This window comes from Enhydra lutris, unplaced genomic scaffold (assembly GCF_002288905.1).
Source record: "Enhydra lutris kenyoni isolate GAN:26980312 unplaced genomic scaffold, ASM228890v2 scaffoldscaffold3, whole genome shotgun sequence".
In the NCBI taxonomy this organism is placed as follows: domain Eukaryota; kingdom Metazoa; phylum Chordata; class Mammalia; order Carnivora; family Mustelidae; genus Enhydra; species Enhydra lutris.
The window spans coordinates 50,617,458-50,633,079 of NW_019154087.1; the positions used below are offsets into that span (position 1 = coordinate 50,617,458).

General features: G+C 34.8%; 1 protein-coding gene across 1 annotated transcript in view; it reads left to right on the top strand.

Moving 5' to 3' along the window:
- Window positions 1–15,622, top strand: part of LOC111155074 (Rap guanine nucleotide exchange factor 2) — a 239,101-nt gene that overhangs the window by 36,907 nt on the left and 186,572 nt on the right. The gene's annotated exons all lie outside the window — the stretch shown is intronic.

Here is a 15,622-nt window from a genome sequence, read left to right on the forward strand (position 1 = left end):
TCACATATTCAACCTAGCAAAATTGAACTGTGATACATATTAGCCAGGTACTTGTAGCCTGGCCAGGTTCTGGGATATCCTGATTATCTCCTCAAGTTGTGCATTTTTCAGAAGATTATAAAAGGTTCCTATTGTTAGAAACTGCTTCTAACATTTCGTTGGGTCTAGGATATCTAGAGAAAGCAGAGCAAAAGCACTTTTGATCAAGTCCGTTGATGGTTTTGCATGTTAAACAACTTCTTTATTTTTAATTTCCTTATTGTCATAATACTATTCAGAAAGTACTGCTGTGGACTCAGTGTTTGCCCAATACAACTGTCAAAATATAGGCTATATATAGATCAGTGCTGCCCAACAGAAATATAATGCATGCCATACGTATAATTTAAAAATTTCTATCAGCCAGAGCAAAAAATGTGAAACAAAACCAATGGAATACATTTTATTTGACCACCATATTAAAAAATACTGTCATTTCAACATGTAAGCTATGTAAAACCTATTGAGATGTTTTACTTTCTTTTTTTCATACCAGGTCTTCAAAATATAGTGTGTGTTTAACACTTACAACATATCTCCACTAGGACCAGCAAAATTTCAAGCATTCCGTAGCCCTATGTGGTTAGCGGCTACCATAGTGGACAGCACAGGTGTAGAAAACACAATTATCAGAAGTATCAAGTACCAAAGAAGATATGCAGTTGGCAAATAAGCATATGAAAATATGCTCCACATCAAATTTCAGAGTAATGAAATTAAAACAAGATACCACTACCCACCTGTTAGAATGGCCTAAATCTATAACTGACAATACCAAATGTTGGCAAGGGTATAGAGCAATACGAGGTCTGGTTCATTGCTGGTGGAAATGCAAAATGGCACAGCCGCTTTTGGAAGATGATTTGGCAGTTTCTTGCAGACTAAATATACCCTTATCATATGATCCAGCAATCACGCTCTGTGGTGTTTACTTAAAGGAGGTGAAAACTTAGGTCTATACAAAAACCGGAAAAGGATGTTTATACGTGCTTTTCCAAAACCTGCTAAAACTATTTTTAAAAAAATTGTTTTTTTTTAAGACAACACTTACAACATTAATCAAAAATTATTCTTTTTCATTTTCTTCATTACTGTTCTAGTAGCCAGCCTTTTCTTTTCATCTGAAACTATACATTAATGACTAAAGATCATTGTGGAAAATTACTTGCAACATAAAGGATACTGTTCTTAAAAGAACTCAATAAGAAAGGTGAACATTAATAGTGAACAGGAAAAAAAAAAAAGGAAAATACAAAAAGAAAAAATAAAAATGGCCTAAAATATATGAAAATTTGATTTTCATTAGAAATTAAAGATACAGGTTGCATGAAATGCCATGTTTTCATTCATGAAATTGGAAAAAATGTTAGCAGAAGTATAATACCCAGTTTTTCTAGGGATTTAGGGAACAGGAACTCTCATACAGAGGTAGTAAGCATATAAATTTTATAACATTTTTGAAAGGTCCTTTGGTAACATTCAGTAAAAGCCTGTACATGCCCTTTGACTCAGAAGTTTTTTCCTTCTAGAATTTATCATAAGAAAGCAATTAAGGATATTTGAACAAACTACCATTTAGGGCTTAATTTATATGCCATCTACTGCTTATATCTGCTAACTCACATAATTTTCATAGCACCCCAAGAGGTTCACAAAGATCAGATGACGTGCCCAAGTTCACACACTATCAAGTGGCAGATGTATATTACAGCATCACTTAAAATTGTCAAGAAAAAAAATAGCAAGAACTTAAATATCTAAAATGAATGGCTTGATGGAACGAACAGAGTTTATAATCAAAGACTATCTTGTAGCCTTTAACTTCCTGAAGATATAATAGATGTCACTGATGAAAGTTGATTATAAAACAGAATGCGTACTTGAATCATGCAAAAATGCATAACTGAATTTTTAAAAATATACCCAAATGCACGCGTTACATATGATTTCCAGTCACCTCAACAGACTCAGGTTCAAATGTTTGCTTTGTTCCTTGCTAGGTGTGTGACTTAGTCAAGCTACCTAACTTTACTGTTGCTTTAATTTTCTTCACAGAAATTCTGTTACCAACTTACAGGTAGCTGGAAGGATTAAAGAAATGCAAAGAGTTTTCGACAGTGTCTGGCATATGTGTTTAATAAATCACTTTCAAAGGTCTTTAAAAAACCTTTTTTCTGAGTGAAAGGATTACAGATAATTTAAAATTTCTTATTTTTTACATTTGCACTTGTTCTACAATAGGTATGTTTTTTGAGTTTAAAAAAAAAGGTTAGAAAATGCTTAATTTAATTCTGGGTTAAAGAGAGAAAAGATAGATATTTGATGATACATATACCAGAAATTGTTATATTGTTTACTGAATTGGAAAGTTTGGAGAACTACTCACTTGATGTTGAAAACAGCCCTTCAAGTATACTTACATTTATTTAGCTGTATTTATGAAGATAGTAGATTTCATTGAATCCTGGGGCTTATTCTTTGTTATTAGAGTAGGTGGTTATGTGAGGTTCAATAAAGGAAGAATAGATGTTGAAAATTAGAGATGCTAGTTCCTTATGTTTATTTTCAGGGAAGTTTTTACTTTATGTAAGTCATTTCTTAAATTTTGAATAAGGAAGTGTTGTGACCCTTAATAAATGAGAAGGGCAAACTATCAAATGATTTACTAATTTTGGAGGTTATGTATAATGCTGTTTCTGATTATTTTTCCTGATTTTATTTCCATTTTGTCTCTACCTCTTTTGAAGTATCTGTAAGACATATGGTGGTCCATGTTCAATAACTACCTATTGAAAGCCGATTTTTCCATTTGAAATGGTATTTCATTGTGTTTTTCATGGTTTTCTTGTTGTAAATCATTCTTAGGTTTGATTATAGTTAGGCATTGGGTACAGGAGTGAATCTGGATTTCATATTACATTGTCTCAGTAGTAGTATATCTTCTTTTATTGGTTGCATTCTGGTGGGACTGTCCAGAACAAGTCCAGAAGAAACACAAGTAAACCTAGTTCTGATGAACACATTGTTTCATTTTATGCAAGTTCTTTCTATAATCGATTCTGTCAAATGTTGACATTTTACAAAATGTTTATTACTATGTTTCTTGAAATGAGAGTGTTGTGGTACAATTATTTTTTTGCTCCAAATTAGACTTGGATAAAAATATTTTTATTTATTATTTACTTTATTTTATTATTATTATTTACTGCAGCATTTTTGGAGTTCTTAAGTTTCAGGTCTGCATCGTGCTTCTCTAAGGTAGGGGAGAGAGTAGAGTATTTATTTCCCAGATTTATTTTACTTTTGCAAAATCATCATTGAAGACACTCTGGGAAATACTGTTTTAAATAAAAATATAGAGAACAAGAAGAAAAAAAGAGCTGAAATATCTACTCATTGAATAAGAAGTAAAACTGGCTCTTAGAACCGTATTTTAGACACTTTAAAAGACAGCAAATTTAGGTAAAGTTTCAGTTTTAGTTTTCTTTTTCCTCCTCCTGATCCCCATCCATCTATCCCTTCCTTAAAAAAAAAAAAAAAAGAGAGAACATTTTATGTAAATGATGAAAATAACTAGAGAATCACTGTTTGTTTTCCTAAATAGATTATTTCTATGTACATTGGTAATAAGAGTGTTGAAAAATTGCTTTGAGTATTAAGTTTTAGACTGTCCAATTTTGTGCAGACACTTCATAAAATAGAATTGTTTAGGATTGGGTAGGTTTCCACGTGTTTGCTTTAGAGCAGTAATAATCAGAGTTCATAGGAGACATTGTTATTGCAAACAGATGTGATTTAGAACATAATTTTATTCTAAAAACAGTTGGGCGCAGATAGAATTTGGTTCTAGAAAATTTCTTCCGTAATCTTAGGGTTTTTTAACCTAGAATATTTTGCTTTTTGGCCTGGAATTTGCAAATCCTGGGAGAAGTTTCATCAAGTAGTATTAATTTATTTTGTTGTTAGTTATATTGTTACTGTTATAAGTAGAATTGATTTATGTCATTATTTGTGGTATTTGTATTATATAAAGTTGCCGAGCACCCTAAGTTAGCAAATAATGAGCCATTGCTCCTAGAGGAAGTACGAGGGTAGGTTCCTGTAAACCTCTTGTCACCATCTCTTCATCAACTGATCAGTATATAACCGTGTTTGATGACAGAACTAGAGAAGCGGGTGAGACTCATTTTATCAGTAAAATGTCAAGACAGCTTACTAGGTAGGTAGGATTTGGAAAGGAAACTGGTAGAGGTTAATTCTGTCCCAGCACAGTTCTTGAGTATTCCTAAGAAGTAAAGGCACATGATATTATTGCCTTACCATCATTGTCTCTTGTGTGTTTCCAGCTTTTGAAATCCTTTCACTCATAAAGTTGTCGTTGTACTTTAGAGAATGTGCACTTCCAGTGTCATTGGACTCAGATTACAGTCACATTTCTAGGTAACCTCTCGTTCCACTCACATTACCTTTGTTTCGTTTTTATCTTTGTTTTAAATTCAGATTGCCTTAGAAACTGCTTTTAGCATTTAGAAAAAAACAAACGATTGGTGATTTATATTTGACTATGTTAATGTATTTTTTTTTTTAAAGATTTTATTTTTTATTTGAGAGAGAGAGCAAGCTAAAGACAGAGTACAAGCCGGGGAGGGGCAGATGGAGAGAGAGAAGCAGACTCCCCGCTGAGCAGGGGCCCCCCCCCCCAATGCGGGGCTCCTTCCGAGAACCCTGAGATCATGATCTGAGCTGAAGGCAGACACTTAATTGGGGCTGAGCCACCCAGTGCCCTATGTTAATGTATTTGAAGGTTTGTAAAATAAGCTGTTTTTAGAGATAGGTGAGAGGCTGAGTTAGTGATTGACTAAGAGATTTTAGAATTAGAGATCCTTGATTTAACCCTTTTTAGAATACACACTTGGGGGTCAAAGACCCAGAAGAAATCAATGACTTGCTCAGAATCTCAGATAGGATTTGATTCCAGATAGCAGTCAGATTTCTTACCTTGTTACTGCATTGGTACCTAAGATTCTACATTAAATTGAGTGGTTGTGAAACAGGTGTTCTGTTGATAGTAATTGGTATGAGGATAGTCCCTGTGCCATGCTATAATTGTATTTTCCTAGAAAGCCAATCATTTTTATAATCTATTTATAAGTACACAGTATACACTGGTTTTTAGTAGATTCCATATTTATTTAAAGCATAATTTTTAGGCGTTAAACACTCAATATTATAAAGATACGTGATATTTTGAAATCCAGAAAATCCTGTAACTTCTATAACCTAAGCCACAGAAATTAACATGGGGAAACATTTAGTCGGTGTAGCTACAGTGATTCTGAAATTGGAAATAGAGGACAGACAACCCTAAACTAGAAGGGAAAGACAGATTTTTAAGTTTTACAAAAGTGTAGATAGGTGGGAAAAAGTTAAAGTCCGTATGAAACTTAAGGTGAGCAGTTTTGATTTTCCATTTTGATTGACAGTCTCTTGTGTACATTTCTTTTTATTTCCTCTTCCTTGTTTTGACATGATCTAAGAGGATTAGAAAAGGGAATGTTTAGGCATTTCTTCTTCCCTTTGGCTTTGAACAAAGGTGGGAATGTTCAATAATACAGTTCTGTCTTGAGAAGAAACGTATTCAATGGAAAGGAGATAATGGGCTTCTTTGTGGAAAAAGTTTCCAGGTAGTGGAACAGATGAGATGTTATCTGTTTCTGTAATAGGGCCATTACTGGACATTATTTTATAGTTCCCCACATGAATTGACTCTGTTTAGAACAGGAGAAACTCGTGGAATTAATTTGAGTAGTCCTGCAGAAAATGTGACAGTTTTCAAGTATGTCTTTTGATTGCTTCTTAAGGAATAAAACAGTACTCTCTCTTGGCAGACCTGTGTCATTTAATAAGTAAATGCATCCTTATGCTTTAAGGTGAACTCATTTTTAAAAGTAAGGGCAACTGACTGATCTTGAAAAAAATATATCTCACTGCTGTATGTTGTTTTATCTTTATTTATTTATTTATTTATTTTTTAAAAAGATTTTATTTATTTATTTGACAGAGAGAGATCACAAGTAGATGGAGAGGCAGGCAGAGAGAGAGAGAGGGAAGCAGGCTCCCCGCCGAGCAGAGAGCCCGATGCGGGACTCGATCCCAGGACCCTGAGATCACGACCTGAGCCGAAGGCAGCGGCCCAACCCACTGAGCCACCCAGGCGCCCTGTATGTTGTTTTAAAGTGTAGACAGGCTAAATAATTACTTTGAAAATGGCCACTTTCTAATTTGCTTGCTCTGAAACCTTTGAGAAAAGTATCCTTAATTATAGTATAAAGTACAGATTTTTCAGGCAGTCAAAAATTTGTATCACCAAGTTGATTTTGTTGTTGTTACTGTTTATAATTTCTCTTTTCCAGGTCTGTTCAACTCTTCTCAACATTCTAACCTAAAATGAAGCCATCATCCAAATTCCAGTATTTGATTTAGTAGTGTTACACTTATGAAAACCGCCTGTTGTGAACTGCTGTCTAACCTACCATAAAAATGCAAAATTAGGCAGGATAGTTGTGCTTGCTCTTAGGTTTTCACTGATCTCTTTGGATAAAGTTAGTGGAGTCCTAAGTCCAGTTGAAATGGTGATTGTGTTTATTATAAATATAAATTCTAATTATTAAAATAAAGGGTAGGTAACAGGCAAAAAGCATTCTAAGCTTGAAATTTGTGCTTACAGAGAATTAAAAAAAAGAAAAGTACATTGGCAATACACCAAGATATCCTTGACCAACCAGATGGGGTAGATAAATGGTTTAAAGAGACAATTTCATTTAATGTGCTGGGGAAGGAGTATTAAATCTAACTGGAAGCATCAGATCTGATTTTGTCACGCAGGATCCTGAATTAGCAGAGGTTGGGAGGAAAGATTTAGTTTCTCATACTGGTTAAGAATGCTAGGCTATTTCTTTCCTTTATAAGCTATGTGAACTTGAGCAGGTTACTTAACCTGCTTAAACTTTTTCATCTGTAAAAGGGGGGAGAATGAAAGAATCTACCTCATAAGACTCTTCTGAGGCTTGAAAAATGATCCTTTTCAAGCAGGTGGTTTTTATGAGTTTGACACTACTAAATACAATAATAATTTTGAATGATGGCTGCATTGTAGGTCACAATCTTAGAGTCAGGTAGAGCTGGGAAAGAGAAAATTGTAAACAAGAAATAATTGAAATGGAAATAAAGTTTTGATTGATAAAAATGAATAGAATAGTCTAGAGTAGTATCTAGGACAAGATAGATGCTCAAATGTATTTGTGATTTTTACTGATGGTATACACCTATTCCTTATTTAATTGCATTGGTAAACATATGAAATCATTATTACTTTTTTTTATAAATGAGACTCAGGGAAGTTTGGTAATTTGCTTCTTTGTAGGAAAGCTGGGATTGAAATCGAGGCTTTCAGACCTCCCCCGTCCCCCGCCAAGTCAGGCTACTCCCTACCATGTCCCAATATGCTATGTTTTTTTTTCCTTAAAGTACTAACAAATGCTTATATACATTTATTCCAAAAAATTTAAGTAGGAGCTGCTTGTAATCATTAGGATGTCTTATGTTAGCATTTTCAGTTACCTGGTTAATGGCATCTTTGGTTAGTTATGTTACTGTATGATAGCTGTAAAGTTGATTTACTGTAAATAAATACTATGATTTTTATACTCTATGTGGAAAATCATAATTCTGGTATCACAATGTCATCTAACACCATAAGATTAGCAAGTACAGTGATATTAGGTGGTTTGGACAAGAAACCCAGGCATACATGACAGGAAACCAAAGATTCCTTCAAGTGTTCCCTTAAGTCTGTGTTTCCCCAGACTCATCTGGTTTTAAGAATTATTTTGGACAGCAGAGGCACAGATTCTGCTTGTGAAAAATACAGATTCCTAGGTCTCCAGAGTTGACGAATTACTATAGCTAGAGAGAGGCTCGGTAATATGTATTATTTAAGAAGCTCACCCTGTGACTCAGTTAATTTAGGAACTATTTACCTAGTGTGCCTGTAGCTTGGTTTATTTGCTGTTCATTTTATTTGGCTAGTCAGGGTTCTTGCATTGTCCAGTCAACGTGAGGAAAAAATACTGCTCAATTGTACCTTCTTTACAAGGAACTTCATTATCTGTAAATGTCAGTGAGTGTATGCAGACTCCATTAGCCGTGAGGTTAGGACTGCAGCTTTGCCCTTTGTTGTAGGGATCTCAGATGGTTGTGGTTGAGTAGCCTGAGTGAAACTGCTATGTAATAACAATGTAAATGCTGGCCTGCAGGGTATACCAATTCAGTATCAGTCTTTAAAAAAAAAAAAAAAAAAAAGCCAGCATGGTTGTTACAAAGCACTTGTGAGAGACACGGCCATTAATATTTCATCTATTATTGGTGATACTCCTAAATTACATGCTTATTGTGTTCATCCATTATGGCCGATACTTCTAAACTTTTTTTGCTGAATTTTGGGTTTATTGTTTTCTTTACTTTCCAGTTTGGGAATCATAAGCCTATGACCTTTTAAAATGGTTTCCAGAGTTTCAAAGCCGTGCCTTTGACTTAACTTGACTATACCTGTTAGCCAAGATGAATAAATGGCTTTTTCGAAGAACAGGTTTTACAACCTTATAAGGTTTGTTGCACTTGGTATCTATAATCTATTTGTGAAAAGGAATTCTTCACCAAGCCCGCTCTTTAGGATGGAGGGAAAATGTAAGAGGTAACAACTTGAATCTTTGTATTGCAGTGGCTTTTCTTGTTCTTTAAAATATCAACTTTCCCTTTAGGAACTTAAAAAAGACCCCCAACAAATAAATATACATATCTGTACTAGAGTTTCATTCTCTGAGAAAGGAATCACCTTTCTCCTGTGATAATCCCTTAAGCAATCAAAGCCATATCACCTCACCCCACCCCCTTTTCCCTTTCCTCTTGAGTTAATTAATGGCATTGGCGTTGTGACTGGGGTAGGGAACCTGGGTTTTGGAGGAGTTGGCGTATGGAACAGGTTTTTATAATTTTTGTTCTTAATAATATCTGCATTGCATTTTTGCCACAAGTGAGAAGACGGAGAGTTCCTGTTAATTCTGCATCCACCCTCTTCATTCCCCGTCCAACAATAAATTCTAGGAACTGCAGTTTGGTGTTCTTTTATCTTTTGTTGTTCTCCTTATCTGGGAAAATACTATTACTTAGGTGTAAATACAGATACAGATATAGACTAATTTGAGCAAAAAGCTAAGGAAGGCAAGTGACTGTTCTTTGGTTCTTTTTCTTGTGTCCTCAGTCTGGAAGGACCTTAAGATTATCTACTTAGGGGTGCCAGAGTGGCACAGTCAGTTATGCATCTGCCTTGGGCTCAAGTAATGATCCCAGAGTCCTGGGATCAAGTCCTTCCTTGCGGGGAGCCTGCTTCTCTCTCTCCCTCTGTCGCTCTGCTCCTTCTGCTGCTCTCTCTTTCTCTCTCTCTCAAATAAATAAATAAATAAATAAGATCTTAAAAAAAAAAAAAATTACCTAGTTAATCCCAGTCTTCCATGGGGGACAGTACCTAAACCAGCTTTATTGAAGGCACTTAAAAGATTTTCAGCAATCATTAGCATTTTCCTACCTAAATGTGTTTACTTTTAAGTAGTGGACACCTGACATTTATAGAGTTCCTTATTGAACATTTTGTGCAAGTGCTTTCTTTGTAAGCAGGGAAAAAGTAAGTTAATACCAATGGCAACCCTTGGTGGTTGTAAAAAAAAAAAAAAATGCAGAGATTGTTCATTTAGGAGAACATCCAAAGTATCTGAAAAGCACACATCAAAGTCTTCTCAGTTTGCTCATTTTGTATGACTTTAATTCAATTTTGTTGAAAATAATGAAATTTTTACTAACAGTACTTGCTAAATCAGACCTGACAACATCAAGAAACTAGAAACTGTTACTGGCCACCTTGCCAGAGTCCCTTCCTCACATTTTGCCTTGATGGGCATCATGGAGTCTGGCTAATTCTTTCCCCCTTAAATTTGAAATAATAGCAATAGCTAGATAATCGCCAACGTGTGAATGTTTTATATACCTTATCTTTTTTTTTTTTTAAGATTTTATTTTTTTGAGAGAGAGAGTGAGAGCACAAGAGGGGGAAGGGTCAGAGGAAGAAGCAGACTTCTTGCTGAGCAGGGCCCACATGTGGGACTAGATCCTGGACTCCAGGATCATGACCCGAGGCAAAGGCAGTGGCTTAACCAACTGAGCCACCCAGGTGTCCTATATACTTTATCTTATTTGATTTCCACAGCAGCACTCTATAGCATAGATAATACCCACAGTTTACATATGGTGAAATTTTAGTTTAGTGTTGTGAAGTAACTCTCCCAGCATCTTACAGCACTAAATAGCAAAGTCATGAGGACTGTGAGTGGATTCTGATGCCAAAATACATTCTCTTAATCGTTGTCCTCTGCTACCTCTATCATTTGCAGTGTCTCTTTGTCTTTCAGCCTTTGTCCTTCTGGATCATGTGGCTGTTTATATTTTGCATCCTCCTCCCCCAATTTTACAACTAAGAATTCCTAAGTTCAGATTCCACAGAATTGCAACAGTGGCAAGGCATCATTACTATTCTCTTGGGAAAAACCTGTCGCCTGAATCTGTGTGGAGAATTTTCTTCGGATTGTAGAACTTGTAATGGGGTCAACTACGATATTTCTAAGAAAACTAAGCGTAGTTTGTTCTTATTGTCCAAGATGTCAATTAAAAAAAAAAGTTCAGAACTGAGTTTGACCACTATAAAATTCTCTTTGTATATATTATGGCAAATTAAATTTGAGGCATTCTATTTTCCAGCCTTCAAAATTTCAGTGATCTGTTGTTTAGAAAGGATATGCATATTGGCTAGGACATTGTGGAACCGTCCGTTTCTCTAACAACCCATTCATTGCTTTCTGTGGGGTTTTTTGCTCTTTTGTTAGCTATTTCCTCATGGCTTAAATAGTTTTTTCTTCTCCCCTTCCCCTCTTTTTTTAAATTAGCAGAATATAAAAATGATACAACTCTTCATTAGAAGTGTGGAAGCAATTTTAACTGATGGTGTGAACAATAGTGTTGTTAACATGTATAGCAGCTCCCTATTTACAGATGGAAGCAGCTGCATCCTTTTTCTTAGGAGGAGCAAACAGTATTGTCCTCAGATCATCAGGTGAATGCTCCTGTGGGAAAATGCAAGACAATTGTAGCATAGATCCTATTGCTCTCCCTCCAACCAAGCTTTTATAGAAGAGACTCCGTTTCAACTCCAAGTATGAAATGTAGCATTGGATTCATATTAATTGGACATTCACTTTTTTTTTTAGTTTAATAAGAGTTTTTCATCAATAAACTGTCATTGTTCAACATTACAAGTTGATATGCTTTACGTCAAGTATACCGTAGATGGGCACGGCTGTCTAGCTTCATTTTATTTAAAAATTTTAAAAAATATTTTATTTATTTGAAAGAGAGAGAATGAGCACAAACAGGATGGTCAGAGGGAGAGGGAGAGAGAATCCTAAGCAGACTCCCCACTGAGTGTAGAGCCCCACCTGAGACTCAATCCCATAACTCTGAGATCACAATCTGATCCAAAACCAAGGGTCAGAGGCAATGACCTCTGGCACAGTCAGAGGCAATGCCTAACTGACTGTACCACCCAGGAACCCCCCCCCCTTTTTTTCCCTATCTTTGTTTTAAAGTGTTATTTATTCTATGGAATGTACTTTTTGCCAATTGATTCTTCTGTGTTGTTTCTTGCCAATAACTGTTAGTCATGCTTCATCTATGAGATCTTAACAATAGCTAATATTTAAGCAAGTTTAATCCTCTCTCCAACCCAATGAAAACATACTTTTATTTCTGCCCTCATTTTACAGATGAGGAAAGTTCAGGAACTTGCCCAAGGTCACACCTGCCCAAGGTAAATGGTGGAACAAATCTTCAAAGTCCTACTCATAACATAGGAATATCCTTGATGGTATTGGGACTATGGCTACAAGTGTTTGTTTAATTTATTTCATTCAGTAGCACACATGTGAAGAAAGTCTGCTTCAAATCAACGGCATTGAGCTTAGACAGAGCTTAGACTAGAGTTGGGGTACATCCTTAATATGATGTGCAGTTTACCTTTTTCTATGTGTAACAAACTATAAGGATGAACATCTCCTACTTTGTGCTTCAAAGTAATGACTCCAAAATGAAGTGGACCTGATTTAAGTGAATTTGTAATGTAGGCTCTTTTTATGCAGTCTGGAAAATCATCATCTTTTTCTCTTTTCACAATGAAACTTTTCTTTAAGTGCAAGGCAGGAATTGATATTCAAGTGGAGTTTACTTACTGCGTTGAGATTTAAAAGGTAAATATACTTCAACAATTTCTTCAGTAATATCTCCTATACATTTTCCATCTTCTGCTAATTTCTTGTGATTATATATTTGGAACTAATTAGAAAATAAGTTTCTTTAAAGCTATAGGTTTTGATATGTTAATGTTTTTGATCGGATATGTGATTACACTGGAAAACTTGAGAGGAAAAAAGGGTAACTTGAATGAGGACCTTTCATATATATGGTTAAAAATAATCTTGTATATAATCGTAAAAACTGGATTGTTACGTAGTATTCTAAACATTTTAAGAAAGATGTGTTAAGGGGCGCCTGGGTGGCTCAGTGGGTTAAGCCGCTGCCTTCAGCTCAGGTCATGATCCCAGGTCCTGGGTTCAAGCCCCACATCCGGCTTTCTGCTCAGCAGGGAGCCTGCTTCCTCCTCTCTCTCTGCCTGCCTCTCTGCCTACTTGTGATTTCTCTCTGTCAAATAAATAAATAAAATCTTTAAAAAAAAAAAAAAAAGAAAGATGTGTTAACTTGTTAGAAACTGATTGCTCAATATGAATTCAAAATTGTTAGTAAAATTGAATTTTGTAACAAATTTCTTTGGTGATGCTGGGCTTAGAAAGGAGGTAGTCAGAAGATCTTAACTATTTGGAGGTAGTTTTCTTTTAAAATAGTTAAATTATATTTTTAGAAGCTTGCATCATGTAGAATTTGTAGTTCCCTTATAGTTTTTGTTTCATGAAAATGTTCTTTGAATTAAAGAAATACTTTAGATTGTGATGTCAGTTGTGATAGTTTGTTAATTGTAGCCATACATAATCGCTTTTCTTCATACATATTAAATTTGATCCCTAGCGTGTGGTCAGGTTTGATGAATAAATCAAGAATGGCAGTGTCTTTCAGGAATATAATAGTCGCTTGACAGAGGCAGTGAAGACTTACATTTTGAGAGCTACAGTAATTGAGATTATCTCCCAGATATGTTTTGAACTTTCATACCTTTTTAAAACGTGCATTATAAAATTCTGGAGAGTAAAGTCCTCACAAGGCTTCATGCAAACTAGAAACTTTCCATTCTGCTCATTTATATTCTATTTCTGACACATCTTTAAATGTTTATTAAAAACCTGGAGTCTTTATGTATATTGAAAAAATTCATCTGAATTGTCATAATTGTTACTAGAAAATAATTTTCAACTTCCAGAGAAGCATACTTTCAAATCTTCAAACTTAAAATTCAGGTGTCTTGTATAAATTAATTATTCAAGTGGAGTTTACTTACCGCATTGAAATTTAAAAGGTAAAAATACTTGGATGGAGAACCTACACAAATTCTGCCCTCCTCTGTACATTATGCCTCCCAGATATCAAAAGAGCACCTGAAGGATTTGCTGGCGTTCTGTCATTTAATCCTCACAACAGCCTGAGGGGTTGAACATTAGTTTTACCACCATTTTTCATATGAAACAGACTCTCAGGTTAAGTTACTTTGCCCACAGTTGAAAACATGCAAGGAGTAAACTGTTGGGTTTCAACGAAGCCTGGCCTAGAGCTCAGTCTCTTACCCACTGTGCTGGTAAACGGTGCATTTCAGGAGTCTCCTCTGTTACTCCTTATGCTATTTTTTCCAGACAGATTACTCAGGGAGGGAAGAAATAGGTGAAATGACATAGTGTAGGCACTCACTATATACATACAACTACAGATGTAACTATAAGATAAAACTAGATAATCGTTTTGTTATTGCTACTCTCTTGCTAACACCTCTTCATATAATAGGAAAACATTTCTGGTGACTTGGACACCACTTGCTGAGCTGTGTAAAGTGCTTAATTTTTGTTTTGTTTTTAAATTTTGTATGCAATCATTCTAGCAAAGATAGTTGATTACTAGGTGTTTATCCCTACTGGAAGATGGGAGTACTTGAAGTAAATGGTTCAGTTATTGTACTTACAGTGAAAAAAATTTTTTTTCCTGCTCAGATGATGTTGTGTATTATTGTAAACCTTACAGATTTATAAAAGTGTGGTAGAATTTTTTTCCCCCCAAAAGCCCCAGTAACATCCTGTTAGTCTTTCATATAATGAGAGCTAATCATGGAGACATTATTTACTGTGTAAAACTGATAGTTGAATAAGCAGTTGGTCTTGATAGTGAATTAGCTGTTATTACATGTGGATGCTTGCTCTTCTTGGGTAAAGTTGATTATATTGATAGAACAGAGCAAATAAAAATGACTATAGAAGTTCAGGGGAAATACAAGATATTTGTATACAAGCATTCAAAATATAATTCAAATTCTTTTCAGTTTCCAGAATTCTTTTTTTAATCTTAATTTTTTCAGATTTATTGAAGGATAAATGACAAACTTGTAAGATATTTAAAATGTATACTGTAGTGATTTACTATACACATACATTGTGAAAGGGTTCCCCACTTTGAGTTAACACATCTGTTACCAACAGTTATCTTTTTTGTTGTTGTTTAGAACATTTAAGTTCTACTCTAATAAATTTCAGTTATACAACAAGGTGTAATCAGCTATAGTCATCATGTTATACATTAGATCCTCAGGCCTTATTCATCTTAGAACTGAAAGTGTCTATCCTCTTACCTGCTTCTCCCTATCCTCCTCCCCCCAGTCCATGGCAGCCACTTTTCTACTTTGTTTCTAGGAGTCTGACTTTTTAAAAAAAAATTTTAAGGTCCCACATATAAGTGATACTTTACCACTCTGTATTTATCTTTCTCTCTTGGGCTCATTTCACTTAGCATAATGCCCTCTAGATTCATCAGGTTGTTACAGATGAAAGGGTTTCCTTCTTTTTTCAAAAATTGAATGATATTCCACTGTATAAATATATCACATTTTCTTGATCCATTTATCCATCTATGAACACTTAAATTATTTCTATACCTTGGCTATTGTGAATAAGTCCATTTTTTTTTTACACATTATACATTGGAGAAAAATAATTTTGTCTTTCATGCAAAAATGAAAGCTCTGATTAATAAATGAAATTCACCCTTCTTAAAAATCCATAAATTAAATCAATCCAGTGGAACTGTCTAAGGCAATCCAAGAAAATTCATGTTAAAACTAATCTATTGAAATAGTTTGGTGGGCATAAAATTAGAATTACATTTTGCAGAGCTTTGGGAAAAAAAATTGTTCACTGACTCAGTGTATTTTCAGAGA